General features: G+C 39.2%; 1 non-coding gene across 1 annotated transcript; it reads left to right on the top strand.

The window, feature by feature from the left end:
- The first annotated feature begins 8,487 nt into the window (after positions 1–8,487).
- LOC116274398 lies at positions 8,488–8,628 on the top strand. The gene has a single exon (XR_004183003.1). It is a non-coding gene; the product is annotated as a U4 spliceosomal RNA (small nuclear RNA).
- Positions 8,629–10,989: the final 2,361 nt, after the last annotated feature.

The raw sequence follows: 10,989 nt of genomic DNA, 5'->3' as shown, positions 1-10,989 counted from the left end.
GGCTACCATATTGGATAACACGGATTTATACCATTACAATCAAGGATGGACAATCAGGAAGCTTCAGGAAACTTTCCCAATTAAAAGTCATAATTCACTGCCCTGTTTTAGAACCTGAGCCAATATTCATATCCAGAACTCACTGGCTGAAAGAGACTAAATCCCCATAAGAAAAGATTCTGCAGCAGCACAGCAAAGATACATGGTAATAATTCCTCCAGTCCTTTCCCAAAGGAACCTATAACCATGAACAGCCAGACACTGAGGACTGTAAGATACAGGATTAATATTTAGGTCAATAAACAATTTTTTGAGACCATATCATGAACTAAACATAAGAAATATAACCATAAATAAGCCTTGGCCTCTGCCTTGACGGAGCTTATTGACTTTATCATAAACAATGAATACAGGAATGTTATACACACAAATACACAAAACATTCCAAGCCTACTGGAGATATGTAGGTCAAGGTGATGAGGGGAAAGCACAGATAATACATTACATACTTTTAAATGTGGAGTAGTATTTCTCAAGCTTTTTAAATTATCACACCTCTAAGGAGCACTTTTAGACATTTATTCCTAACAGCCTCCTACCCCATGAATTAATATACATAGTAATAAGAATGAATATTGGAGGGTCACAAACCATTGTAATATCTAAGCTTTTTCACCCTCCCTGAGACAAGAATCCATTTTCACTCCTGTGGGGGCAGTATCATTGAGAATGCAGATATGGCGTCTCTGCATTGTAGAGAAAGGTTACTTTTGCTGGAAGGGAATTAAGACAGTCTATGAGGAAGTAACATGAGAACTGATTTAGAAACATGAGTATGATTTATTCACATAGAGAAAGAGATAAAGGAAGTGCAATTAAGGGAATTTCTGGTATCACATTGCTGGGAGAGAAAACTCTTGCGTAAGTTAAAGCTTTTGCCAACACCTTTGAAATCACTGTTGCTATGTAGTGACTGGCTTGCAAAATCTACAAAGGAAAAGATCAGAGAATACTCTGGGGACACCTGGAATAGACAGTTACAAACAAAAAATGTAAAATGCGTGAGATTTATATTGCTTTTTTAAAACATTTGTGTTTGATGTATTTCTTATTATCAGTAATTTAGAATACAGTCAGCCCTCCATATCCATGGGTTCCACATCCATGGATTCAACCAATTGTTGATCAAAAATACATGGGAAAAAAATTCTACAAAGTTCCAAAAGAGCAAAATTTAAATTTGCCACATGCCAAGTACTATGTTGAATCCACATGAGTAAAATGATATGTAGGCAATTATTAGGTACAATAAGTAATCTAGAGGTGATTTAAAGTATACGGGAGAATATTTACAAATATTACACCATTTTATATCAGGGACTTGAACATCCTCAGATTTGGTATCCAAGGGGATCCTGAAACCAATCCCCAAGGCTACCAAGGAACAACTGTATTTCTAAATTGCTGTGAATGCTGAAAATCTACTATTAACATACACATTAAGTCAGAAGTTCATAAGAATGAACTTGGTAAAAATAAATGTAACCTTAAATACCACTTCTGTAGAAAAGCTACTGAGTCAAATATTACTTTAAGTTTTATTAACAACAGCAACAACATAACTCTAACACAACCTTCCAGTACTTGCACATTTTAAAAGCTATCATTACTTTGTCTTTCTAGCTGAGACCTCAAACACACCCTCATGCATACACTTTGCATTGCTACAACATATATGAAGATGAAGTTTTTTGTAATACTCTACTTAAGAGATGTGGATTTATATAATCAATACATGTACTAGGACCGGGCATGGTGGCGGGTACCTGTAATCCCAGTTACTTGGGAGGCTGAGGCAGGAGAATCTCTTGAACCTAGGAGGCAGAGGTTGCAGTGAGCTGAGAGATCGTGCCACTGCACTCCAGCCTGGGCAACAGAGGGAGACTCTGTCTCAAATGCACGCGCGCGCGCACACACACATACACACACACACACTAGACAATAAGTCCTGGGGTAAGAATTAGTCCTGACTTATATTTTGTATCCTTATAACAATCAGCAGTCCCTTGACCAGTTGCATCAAGATTTCTTTGTTAAACTAAACATGTTTGCCACGTTGAGATCAGTTTGAGTGCCTTGGGAACAAGGGTAAAAACACGGAAAGACAGGAATATATGTTTGCCATATCAGACATATAAAATCTAACCTATCGAGGATTTTTATTTTTGGCATGAGGCACTGAGGATTCCATTACATTAAAAATTAAGATAAGACGACTAGACAAAGATGATATGAGAAATGTCCTTTTGGAATTAGAGGAGGAACCAAGGTAAGTTTGGATTAGAATATCTTTTTGAAAAGTTATTTTTTAGAATCACAATTGTGATGCACAAAGAAAATTTTCCAATAGTTTGCTGACCACTGGTCTCTGATTTAACCACTGAAGGTAGTCCTAACTACTTAGGATGATGGAATGCATCCTATAAGCTCTAATAGTAAATAAGCATAAATATTTGTTGCATAAATTAATACAAATAAATATTATAGCCATAGTATTTTTGAACTTACATTTCAAGACTCCAGAATCCTCCATCCTTACCATAACTCACTCTGCTTCCAGCAATTTCACTCCTTTTTACTGTGATTGCTACTCATCATCATCATCATCATCCATCCAGCCATCCAAATCCCGGAAGGCTTAGCCATTGCCAATTCTTCAGCCCATCTGGCCTCCCCTGGATTCACTTTCTTTCCCACCATGGGCATCTACCGCTACCATCTTTTCACCTGCTTGATCAGTTTCTTGGTCCACCTTCTTTTCCATTTAACTTGCCTCACCAGTCCCTACCTCCAGATTTAGCCCAAAGTCCTTTCTTTCTATACTCCAGCATCCAGGCTGAAGAAACTGACAGAAGCATCTGGGTTGAAATAACAAATGGACAGTTTTCAGCCACAACTGGGCCTTTTCAACAAACTGCCTCATTTCTTTTAAAGGGACATTACTTTTTCACCCACAAGTTCTCAAAGGTAGAAGCCTTTTGGTATTTGTCCCTTTATATATTTAGAACACAGCGGAGAACATATATTTTCTTCTAATTTTTTGAGATGACAGTGGAGGTTGTTTCAGTGAGAACGCATTTTAACTGCAGATAACCAAAAATTTCTACAAATCAGCTTAAACAACAGGAAATACCTGTTGCCACATAAGAAATCTGAGGGAGCACAACCCACAGGGGTGTTTGATGCGGAGACTCAATAAAGTCATTAGGCTGGGCACAGTGCCTCACGCCTGTAATCCCAGCACTTTGGGAGACCAAGGCAGGAAAGTCAGTGGAGACCAGGAGTTTGAGACCAGCCTGGGGGCAACATAGCGAGTCCTCGTCTCTACAAAAAATTTAAAAATTAGCTGGGCATGGTGGCGCTTTCCTGTAGTCCCACCTACTCAGGCTAAAGCAGGAGTATCCTTGAGCCTAGGAGTTCCAGGTTGCAGTGAGCCACAATCACACCACTGCACTCCAGCCTGGGTGACAGGGTGAGATCCTTCTCCAAAAAATAATAATAAACAAAGTCATCAAAGACATACATTATTTTCACCTCTCTGCTATCCTCATTGTGTTGTCTTTGCCCTCAGGCTGCTTCCTCATGGCCCCATACACTGCAGGAGTTCCAAGTATCACATCTAGATGTCACAATGTCCAGAGAATAAAGTGAACCATCTCAGTATACCTCCTTCATAAGAACATAAAATACTCTCCCTCCCTGCAAACCACTAACTGACTTTTCTCATGCCTCATTGAGTAGTTTTGGGTCATATCCCTTTTCCTAAACCAATCACTAACAAGGGATTTCCATAATTAATTTCAACATTTATCTGAGGATATCAACCACAGACATTACAACCTAGACTATCAGGATCTGTCTCAAGAAAGTGTCATTTTATCAAATTTATATAGATTTTCTTTAAGATTTTGAACCAATAATTTTTTCAGTCAGCAGGCTTATTAGCATAAAGAAAAATATTAATGGAGTCAATCAGCAAACATTCATTATATATGAGCAAGGTGAAAAATGCTGTGCTAGGCACTATAAGAAATAAAAATCAAAACAGGACAGTCTTTCTTCAGGATTCGTTATCCCTAGTAGAGGATCAGGCACAATGATACTGTCATAGAAGGTAGACTTCAATCGTCATATTGAAAACAGTCAGGTAAAAGAGATGAGAAAGCACATAAAGAGGAGAGTAACGGTGTAAGGAAGGAGTAATGAGTTAATTTTAATATCATGACAGCCAAGGGAAAAAAATGAAGCATTACAGGTGAGGCGATTCTCGTTGTCTGATAAAAGGAAGCACACTATTTCAAAGGAGTCTTTTTTCCTAGCACTACACTAGTGATACAGTAATATATCCCATGTGTCTTTACATAAAGGTGTTGATCAATGAATGTTTTTCATCCAACATTTCTTTATAAAGCCAATGACACAACCTTAAATTTTATTTCAGGAAAACCATTTTTATAGGAAAATCTAATATAGTTCAAGTAGATAGCTTGTGATCTAACTTGTTACAAAGAAAGAACTTAGACTAACATATAATAATGTTCCCATATATGGTTTCCCTCCAACAGCTCTCATTTCAACCATACATTTGGCAGAAACTAATTAACTGGGGACTCCAGAACTGCCTGATGGAGAGTCAATGTTGACCTCAAATCTTTGAATTTGTTTGAAAGCCTCCATAACCACTAAGTTGAGCCCCATAGAGCAAAATGTAGATGACTGGGATTAGCAATTCTCATCAATGAGCTTCCAAGACCATAAAAGAATCTGAGGGTAGTTTGGATAGAAAGAAGGTTGCCAATTCAAAAGCCCTCGGGTGCCACTAAATGTATAACGGGGCCAAGTGTGAACAATGGCAAACTGAAGATGCTTATCCAGAGGCACTGCAAACATACAAACATTCAAAAGTATAAAACCACTGGTTGGGCCAGGCATGGTGGCTCACGCCAGTAATTCCAGGACTTGGAGAGGACGAGGTGGCTGGATCACCTGAGGTCAGGAGTTCGAGACCAGCCTGGTCAACATGGTGAAACCCCATCTCTACTAAAAATACAAAAATTAGCTGGGCATGGTAGCAGGTGCCTGAAATCCCAGCTACTTGGGAGGCTGAGGCAGGAGAGTCACTGAACCTGGGAGGTAAAGGTTGCAGTGAGCTGAGATCGTGCTGTTGCACTCCAGCCTGGGCGACAACAGTGAAACTTCATCTCAAAAACAAAAACACAAAAACACTGTTGCAGCCAGTCTCCTGGTAGAACTTGGTCTGCAGGCAGCCAGTTGGTACCCCTGCTGAAAATAACTGACTTGGAGCAGTAATACTTCCTGTTGAGTCAACCAGAATGAGTTCTCTACAAAATGCACAGCCAAGTTCCTGAATAAAAACACTCACTATTTGAATATTGGAATCCATCAGCCAAGAATACCTGTTTTGGTTCTTTTAACAGTAGTAGGCAATCAGGGTGTAAGGCTCCTCCTAATCCATGATAGTGCTCCACATCATCAGTGTAGAGAAGTTTGTTTTCCTATCTGCTGTAACAAAAGGATATGGACTACCTGAATATAAATAATAAGAATCAGATTATTGGTTTATGTTAATAAGAAGAGTGAGTAGAACATAGCTCTCTTTTATCTCTTTTATCTGAAATGGATCAGAGTACCCCATTGTATCCATCTTGATTCTGGTAGGGGTATTATGAAGAATTCATATGCACTAGAAAGGCCCAGCCATCTTGGCTTTCTTGACTTCATAATTTAGCCATGCTTTGGCCAAATTGTTGAAAGATAGTGATATTTAGGAACATAATATATTTAAGGGAGATGTAATCTTACTTGACCTTACTTGAGGGTCAAAGCAAATGTTTCCAGAAAAATGACCCATGGGGAAATGATCTTTGAGTAATGATTTTTTTTTTTTTTTTGAGAAGGAGTCTCACTCTGTTACCCAGCCTGGAGTGCAGTGGCGTGATCTTGGCTCACTGCAAGCTCCGCCTCCTGGGTTCAGGCCATTCTCCTGCCTCAGCCTCCCGAGTAGCTGGGACTACAGGCACCCGCCGCCATGCCCAGCTAATTTTTTGTATTTTTAGTAGAGACAGGGTTTCACCATATTAGCCAGGATGGTCTGGATCTCCTGACCTCGTGATCTGCCTGTCTCGGCCTCCCAAAGTGCTGGGATTACAGGCATGAGCCACCGCGCCTGGCCTGAGTAAAGATTTTCTATGCCTCAGTGTTTTGCAGAGTTGATTCTAGTCATTCCACTCTTTCAACACTATCAATAAATGGGTTTTTGAATATGTGACTTATTTTTAAAACTGTACAGATTTTCCTTAAATTGTGTTCAAATAAGTCCTAGCCAAGTTAATATACATTAATACTTTTATGCTGCCCTTAAGAAAAAGAATAGATTCATAGAAAAACACCTATTAACATAGAGCTTTCCTTCATCTTCACCTTTGATTTCGCTCAATTTTTTTTCAAGAGTGTTGACCAGCACTGTTGCTACTAGCCACATGTTATTATTGAAATTTAAATCAAAATTAAAAATAAATCAAAAGCCCAGTTTATTGTCACATTTTCAAGTGTTCAATGACCACATGGATGTAGTGGATACTATATTGGTCTGCACATATATGGAACATTTTCTTCATCACTGAAAATTCTACTGGAGAGCCATGATCGAGATAAGAGAAAAAGCAACTGAATATTTGCCCATAAAGAAAATGACAACTTGCTGGGGGAAAACAATTTGCTTATAAATATACCTGCTGATTGAGAAGTCACAATTTGTTGGAGTTCAATTACAAAATGATTTTTGTCTTTCAGTTATGTCCACCAGCAACACTAGATCAAATTTGCTTTTCCAGCTGGGTGATTGCTGCCTTAACAATGTCTTAGGATGATTGTTTAGTCATTTTTGTTATTAAAACAATGTCAACAATCTTTTTGTTCCAATAATTAAGACTCAATGTGGCTAGGCACGGTGGCTCACACCTGTAAATCCCAGCACTTTGTGAGGCCAAGGTGAGAGGATCACTCAAGCTCAGGAGTTCAAGATCAGCCTGGGCAACATGGCAAGATCCTGTCTCTACAAAAAAATAAAAAATTAGCCCAGTGTACCTGTAGTCCCAGAGGCTGAGGTAGGAAGATTGCTTGGGCCCAGGAGGTTACGATCTGATCCAGCCACTGCACTCCAACCTGGGTGACAGAATGAGACCCTATCTCAAAAAAAAAAAAAAAAAAAAAAAAAAAAAGACTCAGTGCCATTAAATACTTAATACTTGAATGTCACATTTGACCCAGAGCTCTTGTCCTCTCTTACCTCCTCAACACAAGCTTTAATGTTTGAAGTGAAGGAGAAAGGTATGGTTTGTCTCTGAGACACCTTTTATTCCTTCTTTTTTATAAAAACTTCATTGTTTTAATTAACACATAATTGAAATAATTTTTACAGAGTATATAGTGAACTTTTGATACTGTATCATGATCAGGGTAATTAGCATATCCATCATTTCAAACATTTATCATTTCTGGGAACATTCAATATCTTCCTTTTGGCTATATAAAACTACAATATATTATTGTTTACTATAGTCATCGTATAGTGTTATAAATAGAACACTAGAACTTATTCCCTATCTACCTTTAATTTGTATTCTTTAACAAATCTTTCCCTCACCCATGTCCCTCTACCCTTCCCAGCCTCTAGTATCCTTTGCTGTAGTTTTTACCTCTAAGAGATCAACTAATTTTTAGCTTCCCCATGTGAGTGAGAACATAGCGGGGTTTAACTTTCTATCCCTGGCTTATTTCACTTAGCATAATGTCCCCCAGTTCTATCCATGTTGCAGTGAATGACAGGATTTCATTCCTTGTGTGGCTGAATAGTGTTCCACGGTATGCCACGTGGTTCTTCCTCTGTTGATGGACATTAAGTTGATTCCATATCTTGGATGTTGTGAGTGGTGCTGCAATAAACACGGAGGTGCAGGTGTCTCTTTTATATACGAATTTCCTCTCCTCTGGATAAATGCCCAGGGACGTTTGCTACCATAGATTCGGGGACAAGATGCAGATGTGTCTGAGGCAACAAAACTCTCCTCATATGATTGTCTCTGTGGGAAGACATGGAGTTGGGAAAGACCTCTGCTGTTCTTGTAGTTTAAGCTGCCTCCATCTGGTTGCGATGGCCTCCCTGATGTGTCAGCCTCTACATAAGGGGTGTACATGTGAAGTTTCACACTAGACCTGTATGTCCAAAATCCTCTCAGTCTCCAAGGGCCCCTCCATTTAACATCATTTCTCCTTAAACCTTGCCATGAACACATCTTCAAAATCAGGAGACATCGGCCCGGCCAGCATTTCCCTCTTCTTTTCTATTATGAGGGAGGAGAGCTGAAAAGCATGTCACACATTCAGCAACAGAAGTCTCCAGATTCTAGCTTTGCACAGTGGCAGTCTCATAGCCAATGAGGTTTATTTGAGGCACGATTACTGCTAATTAAAGACTTTTCCCAACACCCCATCATAATGACTTGAAGTATAGTTGGCAGAGGCAATTTTTGACAGTCTCTCTGGAGACTGAACTATCTCAGGTTTAAAAAAAAAAAAGCTGACAATTTTTTAAGTCTCCAGATTCTGCAGCTAAGTAAATACTTGAAGGGAAAGGGTGTCGGTCTCCTCTTTTTCAAGACACCCCCAACCTTCTTGAGTATTTTATCAAAGCTGACTCACTTGGCTCCATGAATGGAAAAGCACCACTGTCACCTTCTCCAAGGGCAGACAGAGGAGGAAGGACCTCCAACCACAAATTGTGAATGCTTTCTTCCAAGTTCCTGGGTTGCAGGAGGAAATCAGAGGACAGGGATGCATGGTAGCTAGTGGTAGTAGTAGGAATGAATGCCACTCAGCATGCACTGACAACTATTAGTGGCTTAGGAATACTTAGTGCCTTGTGTCCTCAGCTTTGGGTTTTAGCCACAATTCTGAGACAACAGGAAAAATCAAACTCCACTTTCTCCTACATATGCAATAGATATTAGAATCAGCCTTAAATTTATGCCTTAAAATTTCCATCCAACCATAGTAAAGATTTTTAGTCATTTAGAGCTATGTTCCAGAGTAGTTTCCAAGTCAGAATAAGTTAAACCATTTGCCTTTTGATACTTGATATTTTATGGTTTCCAATTTGCTATTTGCAGCTAACCTTAGCGGTGAAGAGCTCTAATTCATCTGAATAGAGAAACAGTATAACCAACCAGTTTCTTACTGTGACAAAGTACTTGGGCTGCTTTGTCCAGGCGGTTGGGATGGAGCCAGCCAATGGCTAAGAATGAGGGTCATTGATACAGGTCAAGTTCTACCTGCACATCTGAGGATTGCCCCTGAATAATATTTATATCTGAACGAATCGATTCTAATACAGCAGTAAAAAATGTGGGCTTCAGAGTCAAACACCTGAGCTGACAGTTCATCCCAACCACATATTAACTCTGTGAAGTTGAGCACATTGCAGAACTTCCTGTGCCCCTGTGTAATCATCCCTACAATGGTGGCTCCTGGGTGGCTATGAGGGTAATATGTGATTATGCACCTGCAGGACTTACATGTGCTTAAACATTCACCATCATTAACTTTCATATTACAATCTGATAGAATTAGAAACCATAAAGGTGTTACGAGGAGGAAGAGAGACATTTACAGAAATATTTGCCAAACTCACTTGTAATCTGTAATCTGACCATTTACTGCACACACTGTCCATACTCTGGATGTCACTGGACTCCATTGCTAGATGGTGCTCCCAGTGTGATTTTTCAGGCATTGCATTATCTTTGGTGTAATATTATGTTTTTATTAAAGTCACATTATCATGTGATATTCAGAGTACAAAATTTAACATAAAACAAATTTAATACAAAGAAAGGCCACTCATGTCTAAATGATTTCTCTCTAACCCACTATTTGTAATAGCAGTAGAATAAAAGGAAATATTTTCACTGAAATAAAAATTGGAAGGCAAAAATACCTTTTTCAAAATGTAAGTAAAAATAAATTTATCTTAATGTTGGAATTCTTTATCAAAATGGCAAAAGTTGTTTAATTGAATTAAGGTATTTCATATGAGAAGGCAATTCTGAGAAAGTAATGTAGACACTGTTCGCTCAAAATTCATATTGAAGCCTTAAAGCCCAATATAATTGTATTTGGAGATGGGATCTTTGGAAGATAATTAGGTTTACATGAGGTCACGAGAGTGCCACTCTTCTGATGGCATTGGTGCCCTCATAAAAGCCCCAGAGAGTTTGCTCTCCGCCCCACCCTACTTTACCTTACACCTGCCATATGAGAACACAGCAAGAAGGTGGCATCTACAGGCAGGAAGAGAGCCCTCTCTTGGTAAACCACTGTTTCATATATTTTGATCAGTTTTTGTTGTGCAGGCAGAAAGTCCAGTCCCTGTTACTGCAGAAGGGCTTCCACCTTGATTTCCGACAGGAAAATTGAAATGAGCACGTGCACTGATAAAGCCTTATTTGTTCTCTCTCATTTGAGGGACATGGAACTCTTGACTGCCTTTAGCAAATTCTGTGATGCTTTCCAATACCACTAACAGCCCGTTTCATGTCTGCTCCAGTTGAATGGTGACCTGCACCCAGGAATGGCCCTTCAGTCTGCCTCCTGCTCTTCCTCACTCCAACTAGAAGGTGGTAGACAAGAACATTTCTAGGCAGGATCTCCAAGGCCCAGGCAGAGGAGCACAGAAAAAAAAAAAAAAAAAAAAAAAAAAGGAGACAGCAGCGCAACCCGGTACATATAATTTAAGGATCCCTTGCCTTTGACAATTGATTTGATTGCCATCTTCCCATTGGACAGTTTTAAAAAATTCAATGCTATTCACTCCTTTTATATGCTATATTTAAACTTGTTGGGAGAAAACCA

This window comes from Papio anubis, chromosome 3 (assembly GCF_008728515.1).
Source record: "Papio anubis isolate 15944 chromosome 3, Panubis1.0, whole genome shotgun sequence".
Lineage (NCBI taxonomy): Eukaryota > Metazoa > Chordata > Mammalia > Primates > Cercopithecidae > Papio > Papio anubis.
Note: the sequence above shows the minus strand (reverse complement) of the source record. Positions and strands in the feature narration are given on the sequence as shown.